The sequence below is a fragment of the Phyllostomus hastatus genome, unplaced genomic scaffold, assembly GCF_019186645.2.
Source record: "Phyllostomus hastatus isolate PE091 unplaced genomic scaffold, TTU_PhHast_1.1 phas_contig_58, whole genome shotgun sequence".
NCBI classification, from domain to species: domain Eukaryota; kingdom Metazoa; phylum Chordata; class Mammalia; order Chiroptera; family Phyllostomidae; genus Phyllostomus; species Phyllostomus hastatus.
Genome location: NW_025333916.1, coordinates 402027 through 420275, shown reverse-complemented (window position 1 = coordinate 420275; position 18249 = coordinate 402027).

The following is an 18249-nucleotide window of genomic DNA, read 5'->3' as shown; positions in this document are numbered from 1 at the left end:
GGTCTGTCTTAGAAAACATCCCATGTGCACTTGAATAGTATGCATATTCTGCTGCTTTGGAGTCAAATGCTCTGAAAATATCAATTAAATCCATTCAATCTAGTGTGTAGTTTAAGGCTGCTTTCTCCTTGTTGATTTTCTGCCTGGAAAATCCATCTATTGAAGTCAGTGGGGTATTAAAATCCCTGACTGTGACTGTATTTCTGTAGATCTCTCCCTTTACGTCCATCAAAATTTGGTTTACATATTTAGGGGCTCTTATATTGGGTGTGTAACTATTTACTAGGGTTATGTTCTCTTGTTGGATTGCTGCCTTTATAGTTATGTAGTGTCCTTCTTTGTTTTTTCCTATAGCCTTGGTTTTAAAGTATGTTTTTTTCAGATATATATACTGCTACCTCAGCTTTTTAAAAAATTTCCATTTGCATGAAATATCTTTTCCCATTCCTTTACTTCTAGTCTCTGTATGTCTTGATCTGAGATGGGTCTCTTGGAGGCAGCATATAAATGGGTCTTATTTTCTTATCCATTCAACTACCCTATGTCTTTTAGTTGGAGCATTTAAGCCACTTACATTTAAAGTGATTATTGACAGATTCATATTTCGTGCCATTGTATTGTTAGATTTTTTTCACCTGTTTTTCATTTTCTTTTTGTTTTCCTTCTTACAAGCCTTTTAACATTGTTGCATTACTGATTTGGTGTTAACAAACTCCTTTAGCTTTTTTTTATTCTGGAAAGCCCTTTATTTCTCCTATTTTAAAGGACAGCCTTGCAAGGTAAAATAACCTTGGTTGTAGTTCCTTGCTTTTCATCTCCCTGAATATTTCATGCTCCTCCCTTCTGATCTGAAATGTTTCTGTTGAGAAATCAAACGATGTTCTAATTGGTGGTCTCTTGTAGGTAACTACCTCCTCTTCTCTTGCTGCTTTAGGATTCTCTCCTTGTCTTTAAATCTTATCATTCTAATTATGATGTGTCTTGGTGTAGGCCTCTTTGGGTCCAACTTGTTTGGGACTCACTGAACTTCCTGGACTGGTGTGACTTTTCCTTCACCACATTAGGGAAGTTTTAGGTCATTATTTCTTCAAATGTGTCCTTGATCCCTTGCCCACTCCCTTCTCCTAATACTCCCATGATGAGGATGTTGTTACACTTTGTGTTGTCCAAAATGTTTTTTAAGCTCTCCTAACTTTTAAATTGTTTTTTTCTTTTTGCTGCTCTGCCTGGGTTTTGTTTCTATCTTATCTTCTAAATCACCAATTTTATCCCCTGCTTCATCTAACCTGCTGTTTATACCTTCCAGTGTATTATTTATTTATGACTAGTCCTTATTTATAGTTTCTGGTTCTTTTGTCATGCTGTTGAGTGTCCTTATAATCATTACTCTCAACACTATCAGATAAATTGCTTGCCTTCTTTTCATCTAATTCTTCTGTATAATTCTCTTGTTCTTTCATTTTGGGTCTGTTTGTCTTCCCATTGTGGCTGCTTCTTTGTATTTTTCACTTCAGCTGTTAAACTAATCAATTCATTGAACTAATCTGTTGTTAAACTAATTGAACTGTAATCAGCAGCCTTGCTTAAGCTCCACAGGGTGGGGCTATTCTCCTCAGTTTGATGCCGCTTAGAGAGGAGTGTTGTGCTTGAGAAAGATGGCTTCTTCAGTATGGGAAATGACTCAGCACGGGGATCCTGGTTGCTGTTCCTTCAGTTCTCTCCCCAGAGCTACCAACTCCAGACTCTCCTCAAACATCACGAGCCTATTCTGCTTTTCTTCTGCCAGAGCTCATGATAAGTGGATGCAAATAAAATTTTGTGCATTGTCCCTTTAAGAGGCTCTCTGCATTTCCAGTCTTTTCTCCCTGGCAAATAGAATTTCTACTGCTTTTCACAGCTGGATGTTATTTGGGTTCCTCTCTGGCTCTGAGGTTGTAGGCTGGGGAGCCAGGCTTGGTTGTTAAGACCAAACACTTCATATAGAGACCCATCAGCTGCTGAAATATCCCTCTGGAACTTCAGTTCCCACCCATAGGAGCCCAGCCAGCTCTCTTGTGCCTCCCCCACAGTCCCTACCAATCTTGTTGTCATGAAGTGGTTTCTTCTTTCTTTCCCTGGTATAAGGGTTCTCTCCAGTTAGTGTTCAGTTGGTTATTCAGAATGATTTACCTACAATTTAGTTGTAATTCCTGATTGGTCCTGGGAGGAGGTTAGTATAGCTTCTGCTTACTCCTCCACCATCTGGGATCACCTAGGTTGCAGGTTCTGATACTTGTACTTAATGAAAGTGTTGAAAGCAAGGACACATCAGGATAACAGCTTTACCATTCTTCCTCATGCACATCAAGAGCTATGTTCTGGGGTTTCACATACAAAAAGGGTTGTGAAATAATCTGGTTCCTTCTTCCAATGGCAGTTGTTCTTCTGGGGATGACCTCACACATAGAAAGTACTTCCTGGAAACCATCAAATGCAAAATCTGGCAAAGAAAAGTTAGTGCACTCATACCCTTATATAAAGCAATTCTTTTATGGGAATTTATTCTGCAGGAACTCCAGAGAGTGAATCTGAAGAGCCTGTGGAAAACAGCAGACCATTGAACAAAAAGGGGTTAGAAGGCACAGAACACATGAATTTGAAAATCTGAGTATCACTTCAACTTCCCTGAAACTAAGTCCTCCCTCGGTAACTGCAATACCTGAGTTCCAGGATCCCTGCTTGGCCCAGTAGTTTTTAATATTTATTTTTTTATCCATCAAATAAAATCTGCTAGTCAGTCAGTGTATAAAATGTACAGAACCAGATCCTCCCTGTTTAATTTCCTGAATGTTTCCTTTGAGTTTTAGGGCTTCATAGAACATAGTATGAAAATCACTAAATAATTTATATAATTTAATGGGACTAGTAGCAAGAGGTTTTAAGAAGCAAGTGTACAAGGTCACTAGAATTACTTTTTGTAGAAATGAGAACATACTTCAAGTATTTTGATTCTCCATTTAGGGCATGTTTGATTGCTGTTGGTTTATTAATTTTCCATAGCATATTATAATCCAATTAACTGATTGGCATTTAATGGCACTTAAAAAATTTCAAATAAAGAAATAAGGAAATTATGAAGTATTAAAAGGGAAATTAAGTAGAAGTTACAAACAGGTAGCCACACGCATGATTTTGGGTTACTTTTTGTATATATCTAGCTATCCAGTAAACTCCCAAAAGATGGATGTTATAAACTAATCTGAAACCAGTTGTAGTAAACTAAGCAACACCCTCTCAAAGTTGGCCATGCCCTAATCCTGGAATATGTGAATGTGTCACCTGACATGGTTTATTTTTTAGAAAAGAACTATACCTGTCATCTTAATTATACTCTTCTTGAAAGGCTGCTGAAATTTCCTGCTAGAATAAAATTTTTTAAAAAATATTCTAAGAAGGGCTAATAGGTGCAGGATCTCTAAATCTTGAGTTTTTTCTATAATGGTGATATTTGAAGACACCTTGCATTCATAAAAAAATCCTTAGTTCACACTTTTGTTAAGATGAGGATCTCTTCCTGGCTGGTGTAGCTCAGTGGATTGAGCACAGGCTGTGAACCAAAGTGTCGCAGGTTCGATTCCCAGTCAGGGTACATGCCTGGGTTGCAGGCCACAACCCCCAGCAACCACACACTGATGTTTCTCTCTCTCTCTCTCTTTCCTTCCCTTCCCTCTCTAAAAGTAAATAAATAAAATCTTGTTTTTTAAAAGATGAGGATCTCTTGCAACTTTGTTTTGCATGTAGATGTTGAAAAATCTGTTGACACTCTAACTTCTTTACCCTTGTGACTTATTTGGTCTTTTTTGCCTGGAGGCCTTGAAGATTTTATCTTCAACTTTAAAATTAAATAGTTTTCCCTGGTATGTTTCAGAGATGGTTATAATGAGTTGATTTCCTTGGGTAGCTGGCAGCCTTTCAATGTATAGATTACCACATTGCTTAATTTATTAAATGTATTCTGGGATAGTAGTTTAAATATTGGTTCTCTATTGTTTTGTTTTTATTCTTCAGGGACTGTAATGTTTATACCTCTCTTTTTCTATTACATTTTCTGTAACCCACTTTACTTTTTATATAGTTTTCTTTCTTTTCTTTTCTTTTTTTTTGGTTGTCTTCCTGTCTTTCCCCAATGTTCTTTATTAAATTTCATTTCAGTCTGTTCTCCCTTGGGCACCTTGAGGTTTTTCATCTCTGTTATTTCTCCTTCCATTCTTTTCAAGTTTAACCAACAGTATTTACAGTTTTTAAATTTGATTCAAAGTGATTTTATATATCCATAAATACCTGAGTATATAATTCTGTTTGGAATAATAAATTAACACATTCATTTCCTCAATGTTATCTTTTGATAATTGGGTTGCCTCATTTTATATGTATAAAATTTTATTTCCTTAGTTTGTAAGATAGGTCTGTGTAAACTTGGCATTATTTTTGTTCATTTTTACAGATTTAAGGTATTTTTACAACATTTCTAGCTTAATGGTAACCTCTTCTTTCAGTTTGTAAAGTCCATGTACTCTGGTAATTATTTTAATTATTTTGTTTCTGGGGTTAGTCTCCTGATTCTATGACTCACTCTTATCCTATAGGATTTAAAAATTTCCCTCCTCACTGTCCAGTTGCTGGTGGCAGCTCCTTTGTGTCTTGTTTTGTTGTTTTACTTGTTTTTGCCCTTCAGGAGCTGCGATTTGAAGAGCACCCCTGTAAGTTACATATGCCCAGTTAAGTCACGTATACTTTGCATTCACTTCCTTGTAGTGCATGCGCATGTCTGCTTAGATATTTTTAAATATTTGCAAATTAAGGCTTAGTATTGCCAGCTAAGCCTCTCTTTTTCCATCCCTATTAAACTCAACTACTCTTACACTTCTTACTACACATCCCAGCATTGGCCTCATACATCTTTGATTTAATCTACATGCTGTGTTAAATAGTTTCAAAAACACTCAGACATATCTAGTCTAAAGCATCGGATAAAGTTGAGCTTATAGTTCTCAGATATCTGTCAGGCAGGGATGTGGAAGAAAACCGTAAGCACTTACAAATAGTTTATTTAGCATTTGTGCACACACACACACGATACAAGTTTGGATCATACCACGATCAGAATCGTAAATGTATCTGATACCACTAAATGTTTATGAATAAAAGATAAATTATATTTGCTTTAAATGTATGCTATATGATGAAAGCAACTCATGACCAGTATATATAATATTGCCAGAAAGAAGTAATCAGGTCTTTTTGTACTTATATAGGAACATAAAGTCTATATAAGTATATAGATAAAATTTACTTATCATACGTATCCAACCATTCACAAGAAAACATTTGTAAATTTGTAAAAACAAAGATCTGTATATATATATATCTCCACTTTCCCAGATTTCATGTTTTTAAGAAACATAGATGATACGAATAAAAATATACAGATTATGTACATATTATTCTGAAATGCAAATTTCTAATGGGAACATATTGAAATAGAGATTCATGTGAATATACATAGATACAATTTACTTGCTTATAACATCGAGTGCTGTTTCATTATGTGTTGTGCTGGTTACCGAGCTCTCAGTTTCATCACTATCTTTCTGCACTCTCCTCTATGCCAGAGGAGAGATGAGGCCAACCAACTACACTCTCTGGACTCATTGGTAATGGGCTTCATGTTAGAGTCCTCCAGTGAGAACCCCTGGGAGAACACAGTACAGAGGGGAGAAAAAGATGAGCCATTACTTTTTTTTTTTTGTCTCTGGAAACAACATTATAAATTGCTGGCAAGGGTAGCCTCCAGTGTGGATCCAGCAGCAGCAGTACTCCAACATTCTCAGGAGCGCGCTCCCTGGGTATCTGTTTATGGCAGCAGCAGGTGAGGGAGCAGCTGCCAAAATGGCAAGTAGTGGCAATGTGTCAGAGCAGGGCGCCTGCTCTCTTGCAAGAGGTGGTAATATGTTTCCGACAATAGTATCACCAGCTGCTGATACCACAGCATTTTGGCCTCTTGGTGATACCATGTTCCATTCTGCTTCTCTAATCATATGGCTTGGTAGCAGCTTTCTAATGTTACTAACCTTTCAACAAATTCATCTTCTCCTCTGTGAGACTTTAGTCACTCTAGCATTTTTGTTTTTCTAAAAATGCAGATTATCTCTGTCAAAATACTTATATTTTCATATGTATATATTTGTTCAAATGTGTGTATATGTATATATTCAGTATACATTTCTATATATATTTGATATATATACACATACAGGGCTGTCCAGAAGGTATCCAGCCTATAATATGAAAAACAGATATTTTTATTGAAGAAGATACAGGATACATTATATGCAGGGTGATGATGCCTTAGTCCCCTTCAAAGTAGGTTGGGATCTCACACAATTCTCCCAGTGTCCATCAAGTGCCCTGTCATGTTTTCCTGAATCTTATCAATGGCCTGAAATCTCTTCCCTTTCAAAGGTGATTTTAGTTTGGGGAAAAGCCAGAAGTCATAGGGAGCCAAATCTGGGCTGCAGGGGAGCTGAATCACATGGGTGATTTGATGTCTTGCTAAAACACTCTGCATAAGACATGATGCATAAGCAGATGTGTTATCATGATGAAGCTGCTAGTTACCAGTTGCCCAATAGTTTCTGTGGCGGAACTTTCAAGCTTAATGCAAAATTTGATGCAGATGTCTTGCTCTACCCGCTCAGTCATTTTGAATGCACTGGCCACACAGTATACATGCTCACTCATAGATGTCTATGGTCCCCACTGACAATCACAGTGAAGTTGTCATTGTTCATTCATGGGCATTCCAGTCCACTCTCCTTTGCTGCCAGGTGACATTAATGTTGAGCAAACCATTCTTGTATATTCAATGGCTGGACTTTTTCTGGCCGGTCATTCACTCTCTCTCTCTCCATATATATCTATAGATAGATAGATAGATAGATAGATAGATAGATAGATAGATAGATAGATAGATATGGGTACATATATGGATATATATGGATATGGCTACATATGGATACACATACACACACACATATATATGTATTTGTTCAAAAGATTCCCTACAAATCAATAGTGGCTTCACTCTTAATTTGTCCTCTATAAAAAAAATGTTCAAATGATTACATTTAAACATGCATACTCATCTGAATATTTCCTTAGAATACATTTAAGGAAAGGAATGACTGGTCCAAATTATACAAAAAACTTGGATCAATACATATTTCATGTATGATGTCATATATTCTTTCAAAAATGCAGAATATATGATATCCAGTGAAGGACACTGCACTTGCCAACACTGAATGATATATGCATATTGTTGCTCTTGTTTTTAATCTTCAATATTTCAAAAGACTAAAAATCACAGCTGATTCATATTTTTAGAAAAAAAATGTGATTATTTATGACTTAAGACTTAAATGTCTAAGTTTAACAATATTCCATAAAGCTGGGTGTTTTTTTCTTTGTTTAATAAAATATGATCTTCAGGGAGAAAGGTTCCATTTCCTAAGTATTCCACACCCCAGAATCGTTAAGCTTATTTTAGGTTCCAGAATATCTGGGGAATGAGAACCCATCACTCTTACATAAAACTGCTGATATTTACTATGAAAATTTCTTTATTTTCTTTGTTCAGGTTGCACTTAGCTTTTCACTATTTTTTTCATGTCACCCTTAGACCAAAAGAAACACTAACAGATCCTTTTTATAAAACAGTTAAGTGTAAACAACTTAATAAGTACTTACATCTTAACACATGAACACAGGTTGGTCATTGCATGATTTCTCAAACTGTGGATTCTTATTGGACATCATGACCTTCATTTGCTATCTTACATTAATTTTCACATGATACTTGGTTTTTAATCAAGCAAACCTCTTAAAGCTCAGCTCTGCAAGTATCATCAAAAGTTATTCAATACTGAAACTATATACTATGTTGAGCTAGTAATCCATGCAACACCCAGTGAAGGATGATGTATCTCTTTGACAAGTGTAAATACACCACAGCTCCCTGACGACTTTTCTAAGGTTTCCCTGGTGCTTCCACCCATAGTTTGAGACATTAAACTTAGTGTTCTTATTCTTTGTTTTTCCTGAGTTTGGAAAAGTTGAAGGCCCTTTACCATGCTTATTTTTATAGAGTGCTTTGCTTAACCTGTAATGAGGTTATTTCCACTACTGTGAAAGCTTGCTGAAAGACTAGTACCTTCTACCTGCATTTATTTTAAAATCATCTTTAAGATAGGTATGTCTGTTACATCTCGCAAGCTTTGCTGTCATTATTTTAATAGGCTTAACGCTTAATCTCCCCTTCAATACTAATGCTTCCATGAATTCAGCTCTACATTTTTATTATGAAATGTCTTTTCCATATCCCTCCATCTTTTAACTCAGTGGTCCCCAACATTTTTGGCACCAAGGAACTGGTTTCATGAAAGACAATTTTTCCATGAACCAGGAAGGGTATGGTTTCCAGATGATTCAAGCACATAGATTCTCCAATGAGAAACTAATGCTGCCACTGAACTTACAGGAGACAGAGCTTAGGCAGTGATGCCAGCAATGAGGAGTGGCTGTAAATACAAATGAAGCTTCCCTCACTTGACCACCACTCACCTCCTGCTGTGCCTCCCAGGTCCTAGCAGGTCACTGAGGTCCATGGCCTGAGGGTTGGAACCCCTTTTTAACAGGCTTAAAAGTCTAAAACTTTCAATATTCTATATTCAATGATCAAATTGAGTTATTTTTGTAATGAAGAGATTTATTTGCATGCTTACTTAAGGGTATCAATTGTCAAAGAAAACAGCTTCATATTAAGTCTGTTACCTACTAATATTCTTTATTTGGCTATTTGAATATCTTTTGTAAAAATTTGGGCTGTAATATTTTAGTCAATACATGTTCTCTGAGTTTAAACATCAAGATAATTTTCATAATACATTTTTAAAAGATACACAATAACATCTTTATTCCTTGGTTTACATTTTCCTTGTATTGCAGGGGTCCTGCTCACACAAGGTCTGTTATCTGACTACCCAGAGAGAATTAGGAGTCTTGACTTCTAATACCATTTTTTTTACCACCTGTATTAATTTCACGGGCCTGCTGTAATACAGTTCCAAAGACAGAGTGGCTTAAAAAAACAGAAACGTATTGTCTCACAGTTTGCAGGCTACATATCCAAGGTCAAGGTCTTAGCTGGGCCATCACACTGAAATATTGTAGGGGAATCCTTCCTTGCCTCTTCAAGCTTTGGTGGTTTACTGGTACTCATTAGGGTCCCTTGGCCCATGAGTGCACAATGGCAACCGCTACCTTTGTGGTAATATGGTGTTCCTGTGAGAGTGTGTTTGTGTGGCTCCGCACTTAGAAGAACACCAGTCATATGGGATAGGGACTCACCCTCTTTTTCTGACCACGTTTTAACTTAACTAATTACATCTGCAACAGACCTGTTCTGAAATTTAGTCACATTCTGAAGTACTGGGGGCTGGAATTTCAACATATCTTTTGAGAGAGATAATTCAAACTTTGACACTATTGATTCATTTTATAAGAACTTGTGTATATTGTTTAAACTTTCCTGGCATGGAATAATGCTTCTGAGAAATATCTCCATTAAATCATGTACTTATCCCTAGCATCTAAATAAATTTGATAGGTGCTTTTAGAAATGCTTAAATATTTATATGTTAAGTAGCTACAAAAAGGTATCACCTAAAATCACAGTTGCATGAGAACCTAAAAATCAAATATAAGAAAAATATTGTCTGAATCTGAATATGGATTAACAGAAACCTGTATCTGTGTATGGAATAATAAAAATGTTGCCATGGAAATACTAAGAGGTTAAGTGTGTCCTATTAATTGTTTTTAATTTCATTTTTATTATCATTCTATTATAGTTGTCCCATCTTTTTCCCCTTTGGCCCCCTCTGCCCAGCCCACCTCCACTCCCACAGTCCATCCCCACCCTGTTGTCCATGTCCATGGGTCATTTATTCATGTTGTTTGATTAGTCCCTTTCCCTTCTTTCCACCATTCCCTCTCCACCCCTCTTTCCTCTGGCAGCTGTCAGTCTGTCCCATGTTTCCACGTCTCTGGTTCTATTTTGCTCAATAGTTTATTTAAGCAAAATAAACTTAGTTTATCAGATTATTTTGTTCATTAGATTCCCCTTATAAGTGACATCATATGTATTTGTCTTTTACCAACTAGCTTATTTCACTAACATATAGTCTCCAGTTCCATCTATGCTGTTGCAAAAAGTAGGAGCTCCCTCTCTCTCTCTTCTGTGTAGTATTCTGTTGTGTAAATATACCACAGTTTTTGATCCACTCATTTACTGATGGGAACTAGGACTGTTTCCAGCCCTTGGCTATTGTAAATAGTGGTAGTTTGAACATAGGAGTACATAGGTTCTTTTGAACTGGTGTTTTGGGATTCTTAGGGTGTATTTCCAGAAGTGGAATGCTGGGTAAAAAGGCAGATACACTTTTAGGAGGTTTTTTATTTTGAGGAAATTCCACACTGTTTTCCACAGTGGCTGCCCCAGTCTGCAGTTCCACCAACAGTGTATTAGGGCTCCCTTTTCTCCACAACTGTGTCAGCACTTGTTGTTTATTGATTTGTTTATGATGGCCATTCTGACCCATGTGAAATGGTATCTCATTGTGGTTTTAATTTTCATCTCTCTGATGGCTAGTGATGCTGAGCATCTTTTCATATGTCTGTGGACCCTCTGTATGTCCTCCTTAGAGAAGTGTCTGTTCAGGTCCTTTGCCCATTTTTTAATTGGGTCGTTTGCCATCCTGGTGTTGAGTTGTATGAATTCTTTACATATTTTGGAGATGAAACCCTTGTCTAATGTATTGTTGGCAAATATGTTCTCCCATATGGTTGGTTCCCTTTTCATTTTGAAAATACTTTCTTTAGCCGTGCAGAGCTTTTTAATTTGAAGTAGTCCCATTTTTTAAGTTTTCCTTTATTTCCCTTGCCCTAGGAGATATATCAGCAAAAATTTTGCTACATGGGATATCTGAAATTTTACTGCCTCTGTTTTCTTCTAGGACTTTTATTGTATCATGACTTACATGGAAGTCCTTTATCCATTTTGAGTTTCTTCTGGTGTATGGTGTATATTGGGGGTCTAGTTTCATTTTTTTTTGCATGTACCTGTCCAGTTCTCCCAACACCATTTATTGAAGAGGCTATTTTTACTCCATTGTATGCTCCTGCTCCCTTTGTCAAATATTAATTGACCATAGAGTCATGGGTTTATTTCTGGGCTCCCTATTCTGTTCCATTGATCTAGGTGTCTGTTCTTATGCCAGTACCAGGCTTCTTTGATTATATTGGCATTATAATGTAGTTTTATATCAGGTATTGATCCCTCCAACTTTATCCTTCTTTCTCAAGATTGCAAAACCTTTGTTTTGTTCCTGATCTTAAAGGAAAAGCTTTTAGTTTTTGCCCACTGAACATGATGTAAGCACTAGGTTTCTCATATATGGCCTTTATTGTGTTGACGTATGCTCCCTCTATTCCCACTTTGCTGAGAGTTTCTATCGTGAACTGGTACTGGATATTATCAAATGTATTTTCAGCATCTATTGATATGATCATGCAGTTTTTGCCTTTCATTTTGTTTATGTGATGTATTATGTTTATTGATTTGTGAATATTGTACTATCCTTGCATTCCCTGGATAAATCCCACTTGATTATGGCATATGATCTTTTTAATGTATTGCTGGATGCAGATTGCCAATATTTTGTTGGGAATTTTAGCATCTATGTTCATCAGAGATACTGGCCTGTAATTTTCTTACTTTGTGTGTCTTTACTTGGTTTTGCAATTAGGATAATATTGGCCTTGTAAAAAGAATATGGGAGTCTTCACTTTTCTTGAATTTTTTGGAATGGTTTGAGAAGAATAGGAACAAGTTCTTCTTTGAACATTTGGTACAATTCACCTGTGTAGCCATTGGTCTAGGGCTTTTTTGTGCCAGGAGTTTTTTGATTACTAATTCAATTTCACTATTTGTTATTGGTCTATTCAGGCTTTCTGCTTCTTCTTGATTCAGTTTTGGAAAATAGCATATTTCTAGAAATGTATCAGTTTCACCCAGATTGTCCAATTTCTTGGCATATAGTTGTTCATAGTAATTTTTTTTATCTTTTTATTGTTGTTCAATTATAGTTGTCCCACTTTTTTCCCCTGTTGATTTCCCCCGTCCTACCCACACCATCCCTGCCCCATTCCCACAGTCAGTCCTCACCCTGTTGTCCAAGCCCATGAGTCCTTGTCCAAGTCCAAGGTTCCTTGACCCTTCCCCATGTTTCCCCATGTTGTCCCCTCCCCCTCCCCCAGTCACTGTCAGTTTATTTATTTCCATGTCTTTGTTTCTATATTTTCTCACTTGTTTGTTTTGTTTATTAGATTCCACTTATAGGTGAGATCATGTAGTATTTGTCTTTCACTGCCTGGTTTATTTCACTTAGCATAATACTCTCCAGTTCCATCCATGCTGTTGTGAAGTGCAGGAGTTCTTTATTCCTGCTGTATAATATTCCATTGTGTAAATGTACAACAGTGTTTTGATCCAATCATTTACTGATGGGCACTTAGGTTGTTCTCAGCACTTGGCTATTGTAAATAATGCTGCTATGAACATTGGGGTGCATAGGTTCTTTTGAATTGGTGTTTCAGGGTTCTTAGGGTATAATCCCAGTAGTGGAATCACTGGATCAAAAGGCAGTTCCATTTTTAGTTTTCTGAGGAAATTCTGTACTGTTTTCCACAGTGGCTGCACTGGTCTGCATTCTACCAACAGTACATTAAGGTTCCCTTCTCTGTACAACCTTACCAGCATTTGTTGTTTGTGGATTTTTTAATGATGGTCATGATAACTGGTGTGAAGTGATATCTCATTGCGGTTTTAATTTGCATCTCTCCGATGGCTAGTGATGCTGAGCATTCTTTCTTATGCCTATGGGCTCTCTGTATGTCCTCCTTGGAGAAGTGTCTGTTCAGGTCCTTTGCCCATTTATCAATTGGATTGTCTTCCAGGTTTGTAGTCATGTGAGTTCTTTATTGTGAGTAAATATTTTGGAGATATTTACATATCTTGTCCGAGGTATCATTTCTTACCATCCTTTTTATTTCTGTGGTATCGGTTGTTACCTCTCTTTTATTTCTGATTTTATTTATTTGGGCCCTCCCTCTTTTTTTCTTGATGAGTTTGGTTAAAGGTTTGTCAATTCTGTCTCTTTTGAAAGAACCAGCTCCTGGACTCATTCATCCTTTGAATTGATTTTTTAGTCTCTGTCATTTAATTCTGCTCTGAGCTTGATTATTTCCTTCCTTCTACTCACTTTGGGCTTTGTTTTTTGTTGTTCCTCTAATTCATTTAGATGTAGGGTTAGGTTGTTTGAGATTTCTTTGTCTTCTTTAGGTAGGCCTGTATTGCTATGAATTTCCCTCTTAGGACTGCCTTCTCAGCTTCTCCTGTTCTTTGACCTCAGTAGCTGGCTGTCTTCAGAGGAGGCTACCCTTACATAACATATTGTTCTCTTAATTCTTGGCTTTCTTATAACATCAAAAATGGCAAAAATATCAAAAAGTAGAAAAAGGATGAAAGTATTGAAGTAATAGCAGGAAATAACTGTACTATATCAATTATTTCTCATGCTTAGTAAAAACAGAATTAAAACTAGAAACACATCTTATAATACTCCAGTATTCCAAATTCTAAATCAATGAATTTGGCTCAGAATCCATCTAAGTATTTACACTACCTGCAGTAACTTTAGTTATCTCCTCACCCCGTCATTCTGCATTTAATCCATTTACTCACATTTTCTCATATTTCAGGAAAATTTTTCAATAATGATATATATATGAGACCTCCTAGAAAATTATAATAGTTTTCAAGTGGTTCAGGCCAAGGCTTTTTTTCTAATACTGGTAAAAGGTTCAGGAGATAAATATAATTTTCAATTAAATGCAAAATAATGAAATTTCTTATCTCACAATAACATCATCATTCTAGAGTTGCACTGTAACATTTTTAACAATATTGGATATAGGTCAACAATTTAGATGTCACAAAGTAAATGATTGGTAAATAATGATATAACATAGACAATGAAGTTATATTCACTCTGTGACAGTGCTAATGTAGACACATTTTTATTAACATGAAAAATACTGAAAAGGTACTTGAAAACAACAATGAATGTATAGTTAAAATATATATAGAATCATATTAAAGGTTTTCAAACACATTTGGCTACTGTTTATACCTAACTTATGTAGGTGATGAATTCATGAGCATCATAATCTATTCTGAATTGCTTATAGATTTGTACTTTAACACTAAAATGAATTATTTCCCTCAATTAATTTTGGAAATTGACATCTAGAAAAATAAGGACAAACTAATGATGTTGAGAGAATACCTATCTTTGAGTGACAATATGTACAGGAAAAATTTAAGAAACTCAAGTTCTCTTCATTGATTATATTACCCACACATTGGACTCATCTGTGAGTACAGCATTGTGGGAGACAAACACTGATGTTTAGCATAATTTTTTCTATGAAGTTGAGTCTACCCAGGAATAAATAAAATAATAATATTTTTATTCAAGTGTAAAACAATGATGGTAAATATCTAACTCCTGTGGTTTTTATCATGATTACATAGGGCAATATTTTTATTGCTTGTTCTTTGGGTGAGGAAGAAGTAACATGTTAAACCTACCCCACAAACACACATTTGTCTCCGAAAAAAACAAAATGTAGCTGTAAGCCAGAAAAAGCCAGAGAGATGATCAGATAAATGTACATAAGAGTTAACAGTGTAAAAAACAAAGCCTTTGATTAGAGGGAAGCAGACTTAAGACTCTAACATCTGTCTAACATTTTTGTCATAATTCCTTTTCCCTTTTAAGTAAAAAAGGTCATGGAGTATTCATAAAAATGCTAGGATTGTTCTCATTCTGTGAATAATGCTATTGGAATTTTGATAGGGATTGCACTGAATCTGTAGATTGCTTTGGATAATATGAACATTATTATCATATTCCTCCTGTCTATGAACATGGAATATTTTTCCATTTATCTGTGTGTTAGTTTCTTTTCTCAATATCTTATTGTCATTGTACAGATCTTTCACTGTCTTGGTTCATTTTATTCCCAGGTATTTTATTATTTTGATGCAATATAAATGGGGTAGGTTTCATAATGTTTCTTCCTGATAGTTTATTATTAGTATATAGAAATGTCATAGATTTTTATATATTGATTTTTCTACTCTACAGCATTAATAAATTCATTGACTATTTCTAATAGTTTTTTTTTGGTGGATTCTTAAGGGTTATCTAAATATTATGTCATCTGTAAATACTGAGAGTTTTACTTTTTCCTTTATAGTTTGGGTGCCTTTTATTTTGTTGCATAATTACTATGGGTAGAACTTCCAATACCATGTTGAAATAAAAGTGGTGAGAACGGACATTCTTGTCATGTCCTGATCTTACAGCAAATGCTTTCAGCTTTTCACCTTTGAGCATGGTGTTAGCTGTAGGTTTATTTTACAGGGGCCCTTCATATCTTGAAGTATGTCCTCTCTAAACCAACCTTGAGTTTTTATCATAAATGGATATTGAATTTATATTATTATTTATTGTGGAAACTAGTCATTATTTTTATGGGACTTCTTGGACTCTACAAGTATGGGGACCAATTGCTAAATCTCCTGTCAGTTCTATTTCTCAGGAAAATCCTGATAATACAGGGAACACCATTAAGTGATGATACTATTTATTTATAAAGTTATTAAATTTCACTGAAGTAAAAACTATATGCTGTAACTTCTGATGCTTGAGCATATGCCTTATTTACTTATTTAATGAAACATTAAAATAAATACACACCCCAATCTGAACGGCAGCTGTCGATTGAGTGGGTGGCTGACAGTAGAAGAGGATCTGGTTAACACATAGTTCCTCCTCTGCAATACCATACAATATTGGAGGCCTATGTATTCACAAGCAAATATAAGAAAAACCTGGTAAGAGTTTAATTAAAGGGTACAAAATTCTGTGATAAAACCATAAGAAAACATCCACCTCTTCCTGGTAAGTTAGGAAACAACACATCAGAATAAGGGAAATTTGAATTAATTATGTGCATGTAAGAGTAGCAGGAGATAGAGATAAATGCAAAAGAAGAGAAAATGTGCAAGAGACACATTAAAGAATACAACATACTCTCTGAGTAAGGAGATATTCATCATGACCGGGACATATTGTAAGCTTGAGACATAAAATGAAGCCAGATTAAATTAAGATGTATCAGAGCTTGAGGGTAAAGTTCTGTAGACTCAAGAGTTTGAACCATATCCTGCTGTCAAAGGACTTCCAAAAGACGTTTTAAGCAAAGAATGATTTCCTATGCATCCCAGAAAGATAACCTTGATGTCAGTGCAAAGTAATGGTGGGAGAAAGGGGAAATTCATAACAGCTTGTGAACTAATCACCCAGAGACAGGTTTGCGTGTTCCCTAGAGAGACTATGAAACTCTTCAGGGTATATTTCTAAATACTTTATCACTAGCCTGGTAAATATAACTTCTGTAGAGTTGTATAATCACTCACATTGTCAAACATGTATTAGGTGAGGCCTGAAATTGAAAGAAAATGTTCCAGCCTCTCCATGTTTATTTGGTGTGGCATGTTTTCTTCTGTGGAAACCCTCTTCCGAGTACGGGATCTGAGGACAGAGGGTCATGGAGGGCAGTGCCCAGGGACTGTTTTCTCAGCTCACTCAAATAATTTCTCACATGAGTGTTTTCTACCCAAACCATTTTATTAATCCCATAGCACAAATACACAAAAATGATTTTTACATTTTCTCCATTATTCTAAACATTTTTTTATTTATCCATAAACTTTATGCCTGAAAGTTTAAGAAATTTTCATTTAGATACTGAAAAGCTAGTTTCCAGAGATGAGAGGGAGGAGAGAATGGGAGAGAGGCCCAAGACCAGAACTACAACAAAACCTGCTTTTCAAGCTCTTTGCTCTCCAGTGCCCTCCAGAATTTTCCTTTGAAACCCCCACATCAGGAATTGCCTTCTCTGTGTTTAGGCTTTAGTATGGGATTAACGTTTTTCTGAGGACAGTGTTTGCAATTGCGGCTCTTTTACCTGCTCAGGGGAGGGTTGAGAATTAGGAACTAAAACCGCACTGTCAGGACAGTACAATGATCTTCTGTAATGGGTGTGGTCCGGGCTGGTTTGCCTCCATTGTTCCTGATACCAGTGTAGTGACTACAGCTTTCTGTGTGTTTCCATTTGCATGAACTGTCTTTCCTGTTCCTTCACTTTCAGTCTCTATGCTCTCTTACATATGAAGTTCATCTCTTATAGGTAGCATGTAGGTGGTTTTGTCTTTTTAATCACACTAGAAAGGCTACCCTGTCTCTTTTGATTGGAGCTTTTGGCCCATTTTCATTTTAAGTAATTACCAATAAGTATGTATTCCCATTTTGTTAATTTTTTTGTTGTTTCTTCTGTTGCAGTTTTCTGCTCTTGGTCTCCTCCCTTGTGAACTGCTGTGTGTGTGTGTACATGTTGTATTTGGTTCCTTTCTCTTCATTTTTTATAAATCTCAATTGGTTTTTGGTTTGTTGTTGCCATGACATTCACCTGTCAACCTACATACATTTGGCAGTCTGTTTTAAACTGATAGCTTTTTAAATTCAATATTGGAGGCCTATGTATTCACAAGCAAAATTCACATGCATTCTAAAGTTACTATGTTCTTATTCCTTCTTATGTGTTTTACTTTTTGATGTCATATTTTACTTTTTTTGTGTGTAAGTTCCCCAGTTATTTCTAGGAGTTACAATTGATTGTGCTGCTTTTGCCTTTTAACTCTCACACCAGCTTTTTTTTTTTTTAAGATTTTATTCATTTATTTTTAGAGAGAGGGGAACAGAGGGAGAAAGAGGGAGAGAAACATCAATGTGTGGTTGACTCACATGGCCCCCACTGGGGACCTGGCCTGCAACCCAGGCATGTGCCCTGACTGGTAATCGAACTGGCAACCCTTTGGTTCACAGCCTGCACTCAATCCACTGAACTATACCAGCCAGAGCTCACACCAGCTTCTTAAGTGACAAATTCATTGTCCTT